The sequence below is a fragment of the Capra hircus genome (assembly GCF_001704415.2).
Source record: "Capra hircus breed San Clemente chromosome X unlocalized genomic scaffold, ASM170441v1, whole genome shotgun sequence".
Classification (NCBI taxonomy): domain Eukaryota; kingdom Metazoa; phylum Chordata; class Mammalia; order Artiodactyla; family Bovidae; genus Capra; species Capra hircus.
In genome coordinates, this window is record NW_017189517.1 from 6,715,953 (window position 1) to 6,724,647 (window position 8,695).

The following is an 8,695-nucleotide window of genomic DNA, read 5'->3' on the forward strand; positions in this document are numbered from 1 at the left end:
AACAGGATTGGGTCCAGGCATTTTGATAACCAAATCCCTCCTGTTTATATCTTACTGTCTTTTCTGTTTTATTTGTGTGATTAGTGTCATACTGAATTGTCATAAATATCTTGTCTGCTTTCTGTTACTAAACTACAATCTCCCTGAGGGCAGAGATCTAGTCTTAATTCACCCCTATACCTACACTCTCAGGACTACACTCCACTCTAAGCAGCCCTATAGGCCCGCCCCTTCATTCTTTTAGTCACCCCATTGGCTGGTTTGATTCTGTGGGGGTAATACCATTATGATGATTCATGTGACTTCATATTACTGGCTTCTCTTCAGAGTTGTCAAGCCAGCAGAGGATTTTGGTTCAAAGGCCAGAGAAAAGACAGATAATTAGACTTAACTCTTCCTTTTCTTCATATAACGAAAAAGTTAAAATATTTACATAATGAACAAAGTTGCAATGATCTTTCTTTTCATTTTTGTATTTTTAATGGACTGTCTGCTTCATTTGAACATGATTTATTCAGGTGAGTAAAAGTTAACTGAAGAACTAGTAGGCTTGAAAAGTTACATTAGCCAAAGGGGAAGTAAAATTGTATACAAGGGTAATTATTTTTCACTGTTAGAGGTTTTCAAGACAGTTAACCATCTCAAATATTTTGCAGCACCCATAAAATTGAATCAATCACCAGCCAAACCAAATGAAAACAATAGCAGTCATCAACATAGCGGATTTCCATCAAAGTACTCAGGTAACTCAATACAATATTCACATTTGGTGAGATTACAGTTATTTCAAAAGAAAATATGGACTAGGGCTTCTTTCACATACCATATGATTCTGTCTTTGCCTGTGTATTGGCTATCAGCACTGTCTATAAAATACAATAAATTAGATAATCATTTGTTCATAAATTAAGTACTATAATCTTCCATGTCTTTAAGATGAATATTCTCTTTAAGGATTGTTGCTTTATTTTCTTTGACTATTTTTGCTTGGCACATACAAAATCCTCCTTCTTAAGCAGATCATATGAACATGGCTATATGACTTTTATTGTAATTTGAGGCATTTGTTTTGGTGATAAATGGTAGTCCAGACACATAATTTACAAGGGTACAGCTTTCTTTAAAGCTAGTCTCTTTGGTTTTTTATTGTTCAAATGCTAGTGGGAATTCTGTTTATCTCAAATGAGGAGCCAACACCTGAAAAGCTATAGTAAGAAAATGAATATTTGTTGGAGACATATGTTGCATACAATGCAACATGTATGCAAAAATGATTCAATTTCTTACAAAGTGAATAATAGATATATAGCAGAATAATTTATAATATATTATATATGAATATATAATATCATTTGTGTTAGTCTTAGTTCCTCCCCGGCACTGACTTTCTTATCTTCTGATGAAAAGGCTTCCTAACCTGTACTACAGCAAGGCAGATGAGAAACCGAATGGAATCTTCTTTTTCTTTTTTCTTTAAAATATAGCTGATTTAAAATATTGTGTTAGTTTCAAGTATACAGTATAGTGAGCCAGTTTTTTGCAGATTATATTCCATTATAGGCTATTATGAGATTAAACATATGGAATACTGAAGTATTTGCATATTATCCTTAGGCAGGATCCATGGTAATCTCTATATCAAAATGGAGTCTATTATTAATGTTCCATGTTAATGACAGCACACATTCAATGTGAATAGTTCCTCATAGTTTTGTAAATACAGTAAATTATTCTGCTGGGTATGGAGTACATTACATTAATTTTATTAATATTCAGCATGTTGGCTATGGAAAAAACACATTTTCAGCTCCTTGTATAATTCCAAGTTATGTCCTTATCTCCCTAAATCTATCTCTACTCAGTCCCCTCCCTCTTAACTCCTTCCACAGCTGTGTAACTGCTAGCCCTGACTCCACTCTTTCCACACAATTCTTGGAACTGAAGGGCCTGGGAAGGTGTGTGAGGGCCCACAGCCATTGTCAGGGACATTTTGCTGCACAGCCTTTTTATTCAAATTAGAGAAAGGCACCCCCTCAGGACAGACGGATGTGGAAATGAAATCTCTCTGGGGTGACAAATTGGTAAAGCTCCCTCCGGCTGGACAGAGGAGAATTGCAAATCCTCTCTGGGTTTGCATAGCCTGTGGGCTCATGACACAGCAAAGGGAATCTGAGGCTGATCTGGCCTTCCTGTCAGCTCTCACCCACCAGGGTCCTCTGTGCGACACATAGATTACATAGTCAGACGCAGCAGTCCTGTGCACTTCTGCAAGTTTTTCCTTCAGTCTTGGCTTTCTCTCCTGGAACCTATTAGACAACTTAATTCAGGCTTCTATGAGCCAGAAGGCCACTGCTGTGTTCTGCAAAGCTCTCTCTTCTTTCCCTTCTGCATGTTTGCTAAACGCCGGCTATGAGCAGACCACTGCTCCTCAGCCATCCTCATCCATCACAAACACATGGACTGATTCATCCTCCAAAAGCTCGTGTATGAATGCTTCATCACTTGTCTTCTCCAAGACCACAGAACTTGAGTCCTAGCCAGGACACTGGAAATCCTGGCTTATGGTCCTTAGTCTAACCCTCACTTGTCTCTTGTGAGCTTGGACAAAACTCTTTTAAGATCTTTCCTGCCCCTAAGCTTCTGTGGTCTGGGGCTCTGGGGCTCAGTATAGGTTTAGTCATAGAGATGAAAGAGAATTGTTTACCTCTTAAGATTGAGAGGTAGTTTCCTGGAAAAATCCTCTCACCTTTTAATCATATGAAAAGATGCTTACTTCAGGCATAAGAAGAGATATATAAATAAAAGTACACTAATATGGGTTTTCAACTATCATACTGAAAGAAACCAACATGTTTGATAACATACTATGTTGCCAAAGAAACAGGTGAACAGATAAGCTCATATATCAGTTGTCGGTATACAAATGGGTTTAACTTTTATAGTGTTAAGTTGTCAATATCTATCAAGAGAAAAGAATGTGCATGTAATTTTTGACCCAGAAACTCAATTTCCAGGACTTTTTCCTAAAAAATATACTATTCCATTTCCCTAGTCCATTTACTCTCCCATTCTCCTAGAATACAGTCTAATATATTTTCCTGTCCCCTCAAAGCCCTAAAATTTTTCCACAGCCTCACACCCAGGTGATGATCTCATTTCTACTTTCACTAAGAAAATACCAAAGGTCAAAAGAGAAATTCCACCAGCTCCCAGTGCTAGTTCCCCCTTCTACCTGCGTCTGTAGTCATCTCTGCACTCCTGCCCATTGCTACCATGTTAAGGCCAACTCCTCCACCTGTGCACAAAATTCTACCCATCACCAACTCAAGGACACCCTCCTGTCCTTGAGGAGGACATCCCTATTTGCATACAAGCACATGTCATTTCTCTCATCATCTCTTTCCCTCAGTCCCCTCCCACTGCTACTTTGTTTACAGTAAATTTGCTGTCCCTTTACAGTAAAGCTCCTCAAAAGAGTGGCTCAAACTCACAGTCTCTAGTTCTTTTCCTCCCCTGTCTCTCAAATCCATTCCAACCAGGTTTGCATCCTCACCACTCCACCAACAACTTCTCTTGCTGACGTCTCTGATTACCCCCACATTATCATTTCGTGGTCAATTCTCAGGCCTAATCTTACCTAAGCCACTTGTCTTTTGTTACTAAAATTTTATCATGAAAATGTTTACGTGTACAGAAAAATTGGAAGAATTGCATATTGAACACACCCATCATCTAGGTATTAAAATTAAACATTTTACTATACTTGCTTTTCACAGTCTGTGCCATTTTTACCAGGCCACTTTCCCTTTCTATTGGTGACATGAACCTTGGGGCATTTTTCAGCTCTAGTTGGCTAAGCCACCCTATCCTGCACCAGTGAAGGGACAGATAGTGAGGAGGGATAAAGGGGCAGTAAATTCAGGTTGTCAGATTTAAGAAATGAATGAGTAATATGGTGGTATCACTTGTTCTTTTATTCAGTTCATACCAACAATAATTTCTTTTTCTTTTTAATTCCAGGCATGATGAGAAATGAGACTGTTGTTCTAGAGGGAAAAGTCTGGAAAAATTCTGATATAGCATATGCTATACCTAAACGATACATCAAATGGGATATAGGGAATATGGACTTCTAAAATTCACAAATAGTCCTCTAATCAAATCTCTTTTAGACAGTACCACACAAATCAAAACAATAAATGCATCATTTAATTAGCAAAGTATGGCTACTCTTCTTTCAACCAAATAAACTGCAAGTGTCATACTGAGCCAGAAATTCAGATTCTTCACAATGCAGGAGAGAGGTTCTTTGACTAAGCACAGGAGGCAGATGAAATAGGGGAGCCAGGCACTCAGTAGGTATTTAATTTGTAATTGTTTTCACAGACTGTGCAATCTATTCTCAGGGTTTTTTTTTAATTTACTTAAAATGATATTTCTGATTTCTTTAGACATATCTGATTTTCTTTTCTATTCCTTTATGGGAAAACAATATGATTGACAAATATGTCATTGATACATAAAGTTAAAACACAGTTATCATAACAATTTCTTTCTTTTCTTTTCATTTTAAGCAGTGATTCCACATGGATCAGCTCTTGCTAAAGTAACCTTAATTGTATATGTAGCCAGTTTCCTGCATTTCTCTGATAGGTAGAATGACTATTTTTTTGTATAAACATATGTTTATATGAAACAGCATGCACTACCATTAGAAAATCTATTGCATATTAAACTAAGGTGTTATAGAGTGCCAACTAATGATGATGGTGATAAGAACCATTAATTATTATAATGAAATAAATGTTTCAGATTAGTGTTTTCCAAAATATGGGGATGTGCTCCTGACTTGCTTCATGGTACAAATTATTTAAAAATGATTCAGAACATAATGCAACTTAGTAGAACAGAAATATCAGAGTGTGTCACATGTAATAAATATTTTATGACACTTTTATGCTACACAGACATACAACACATAGACACACATAGTGGGTTGTCATGTAAAACATATTTTGTATCATAAGTCATCAAAAAAGTTTTGAAAGCCACTGTTCCAGATGCTGATCATCTTCTCAATAACCTATCCAAAATGTGGTGCCATGAAATGAACATACTATTCCAGTTGAAGTCTTAACAGTGCAGATCAGAAAAGGATGACTACCTTCTTTTTTCTTATAGATACTTATTCTCATCAGCCTAGCCTGTGATAATATTAGAGGTTTTTTTTTTTTTAATATACATCACATTCTTTGCACATATCAAGCTTACGGTCAGCCTCAAGCTCTTTCAAGTGGTATTATTAAATTGAAATTGGTATTAGACAAACTGAGTTGTGATGCATCATATTACTGGCAGGAAGAGGTAGAACTCAGAACAGAACCTACATATTCTGATTCCTATTCCACTATACAAATATATCACATCATAAAGAATTTGAAGAAGAACAAACTTATTTGTTCTACTAAAATTAAGTAGAAATAAAAGGGCTATATTTCTATGTAAAGTGTAGTTACTTTTCATATAGCCATTTAAGGACCAATTTGAAATAATCAAATATAGGCAAAATGAAGCAGAAAACAACATTTTTTAAATTTGCTATTGAGAATAAGTAACTGAAATGCTTCTTTCTGGGTAATCGAGTTCAGTCACTTAGATATCAGAGTTATCTTAATCTGAACTGATTCAATTTATTCAAAAGTGTACACAAATAACAAAACAACTATAAGTTTTTAAAAAAGTAATTCTGTATAATTTAAATGGAAAGAACATCCCCTTGACCATTCAGAGAAGCTGAAGTATTCTCCCACAGTTTCTATATGTAGTTTACCCAATTTCTTAAGGATCTTTAACAGTGTTGAATACAGTCCAAATTCTTCCCATGAACCAGCATGGCCTCTCTCCTCCCTCTCCTGGCCGTTGGAACAAATAAAATAAGTCAAAAATTAGTTTTAGTACATAAACAGAACTAAGAAAGTCAATATGTAACACAGGAACCCAGTCAAAAGCAGCCAACTTCATAGAGTCCTGGGTTGGCTTTCTAAAGGCACAGCTGAAGCACTAGCTTGGGGACAACACTCTGAAAGGATGCGGTGCCATCTGAGAGATGTAGTGTATGTATTAAAGGCCTCAATATGGTGCTGTGTCTTCACCAGGAAGAACACAGAGGTCTGAGAACTGAGGAGCAGAAGCAGTCGTGGTCCCACTTAACAGTACCCCTATCAACCATCCAGGGATTTTACGCTTTCTGTTCCCTCATCTCTGAGGTCCACCGCATTGTTGATCTTGTTCCCCAAAGGGGGCGCAATCCTTCCAGGGATACAATAAAGGTCCCATTAAACTTTAAGTCAGAGCTGATGGAACTATAAGTCAGTATGCTGAAGTTCGTATGCCAAAGGACTAGCAGGCAAGAAGACAAGTCATGATGATGGTAAGAATAATTGACCCTCATGAGCAGAAAGACGGAGGACTGCTTTTACACCAGGGGTCCAGGAGGAATTAGGTGGAGACCCACTTGGGTACTCTTGCCCCGTTCTGACTGTGAATGGACAAATGCAGCAAGGCCAGATTGAGAAGAGTGTGATTTCCAAGGGTTCAAAGCATTCAAGCATAAAGGTTTGGGTCACACCACCAGGGAAGCCATCAGACCTGCTAAGGATAGACAGCTGAGTATGAGGTGAATTTAGAATGCAGAGTGGAGGAGGGAGAGGATGAATGCCAGTTGTGGTCCCAAGATCAACGACAATGGGTAGGGCTGTAGGTCATCCCACTAATCTCCCCCTTCTGAGTTCTTCTCAGAAAAGAGGTCCATAGGAACCATGGGGGCAGTTGCTCCTTGAATTGTGTGGAGAAGTACATCTGTGCAAAGCAACGGAAGCCCTCTGGTGATCACGAAAATACACCATTCAGATTCTCATCCCCAGACAGTAAAAGGGACCGATGGCCCCAGCTGCTATGCTCTGAATCCATCACTATGTTCAGGCTGAGGCTACACTTCCAATGACTTGGGGCAGCAGGTGTAGAAAGACAGACCCATTCCTGGAAGATACAGATCTCTTTGGGCTATCAAGAAAATCCCATGAATAGCTTAGAAAATATTTCAGGTCCCTGAAATTCAAACTGTTGTGTAGATCCACCATACTGAGCCAGAATGATAAGTTTTTTAGGGCTCAGAGTTTGGCCAGCTTGAGAAACACCCAGAAATCAGCCCTATTCCTCCCTTCCACCCATTAGAAAACACCACCATCACCTTGACACATACACACGTTAAGTGATTTAAATTCTTCAGAGATGATATTAAAATTATATAGTGAAATTTCCCAGGAATTTAAAACTATGATACTTTTGAGTTCTTTTCTCCTATAACTGTAAAAAGTCAGCAAATGGGACAAATTATAGTAAAAAGAGCAACAGGCAAGAGGTCAGGAAAAAAAAAATGATCCCAGCTCTGTTCCTAAGAAGCTGTGTGAGATGGAACAGAGACAACCCACTCTCTGGGACTCACTTTCCTCGTGTGTAAATTAGATTAGATTAGATTATCTGTAAGGTCCCTCCTTTTAGCTCTAAATATGATTTTGTGGACAATCCATATACTGTCAGTTCAACCAATGGAATTCCAACATCATACATACCCTTAAATGACCACAAGGTGTCAGAATGTGCTCATCTAACATTTAAATAGTCCTCAACAATTCTGTTTGCGTTGGACTAGACTAATTTTTACACACCTCACACATTTTAAGAACCTTTGTAACAATCCTTTAAAGGAGGTAAAGTGAAAGTTTTAGTCACTTAGTCGTGACTCTTTGTGATCCCATGGACTGTAGCCTGCCAGGCTCCTCTGTCCGAGAAATTTTCCAGTTAAGAATACTAGAGTGGGTTGCCTGCCATTGAAGGAGGTAAGGCAAGTATTGCTAGTAAAACTTATCCTACACAAAATAGAGAGCCACCCATAAAGTTTTTACTGCCCAATAATTAACCCTTATACCTTCTCCCAGACATTACATGCTTATTTTCTTCACTAAGCCCTCTAATGTGCTATTTTTGTTCCCCAAATCCAAATTTCACCTATCCTTCAAAAGCTAGCTCTACACATCCACAAGAGGAATGATAATAATCTCTAGAAATAAACCCAACACAAAATGGGTAAGTCCTACATTAATGCAACCATCATACTTTACTAAAGCATATGAAAGATGATGAGGATAAAGATATCTACCATGGTCCAGAAAAATCAATTTTCCACAAATTAATTTTTTTAATTCTATACATTTTTTCCAATTACATTTGAAACTCTCAGTCTAATTATTCATCCAGAAGAGAAAACTGGCAAGAATGGTCTAGATTTTTTTTTAAACTCTAGAAAATATTAAGGAAAAATAAAGAAGCTATGTATGCTTTGCAAAATATCAAAAGATTTTAAACTACAGTCATTGACACAGTGAAATAGCACAGGACTAGGAAGACAGACGGAGAAGGCAATGGCACCCCACTCCAGTACTCTTGCCTGGAAAATCCCATGGACGGAGGAGCCTGGTAGGCTGCAGTCCATGGGGTCGCTGAGAGTTGGACATGACTCAGTGACTTCACTTTCACTTTTCACTTTCATGCATTGGAGAAGGAAATGGCAATCCACTCCAGTGTTCTGGTCTGGAGAATCCCAGAGACGGCGGAGCCTGGTGGGCTGCTGTCTATG

General features: G+C 38.0%; 1 long non-coding RNA gene across 1 annotated transcript; it reads left to right on the plus strand.

Moving 5' to 3' along the window:
* Positions 1-278: 278 nt before the first annotated feature.
* On the plus strand, positions 279-4,220 carry LOC108634453. Its single transcript, XR_001917604.1, has 3 exons — positions 279-518; positions 657-743; positions 4,021-4,220. It is a non-coding gene; the product is annotated as an uncharacterized LOC108634453 (long non-coding RNA).
* Positions 4,221-8,695: the final 4,475 nt, after the last annotated feature.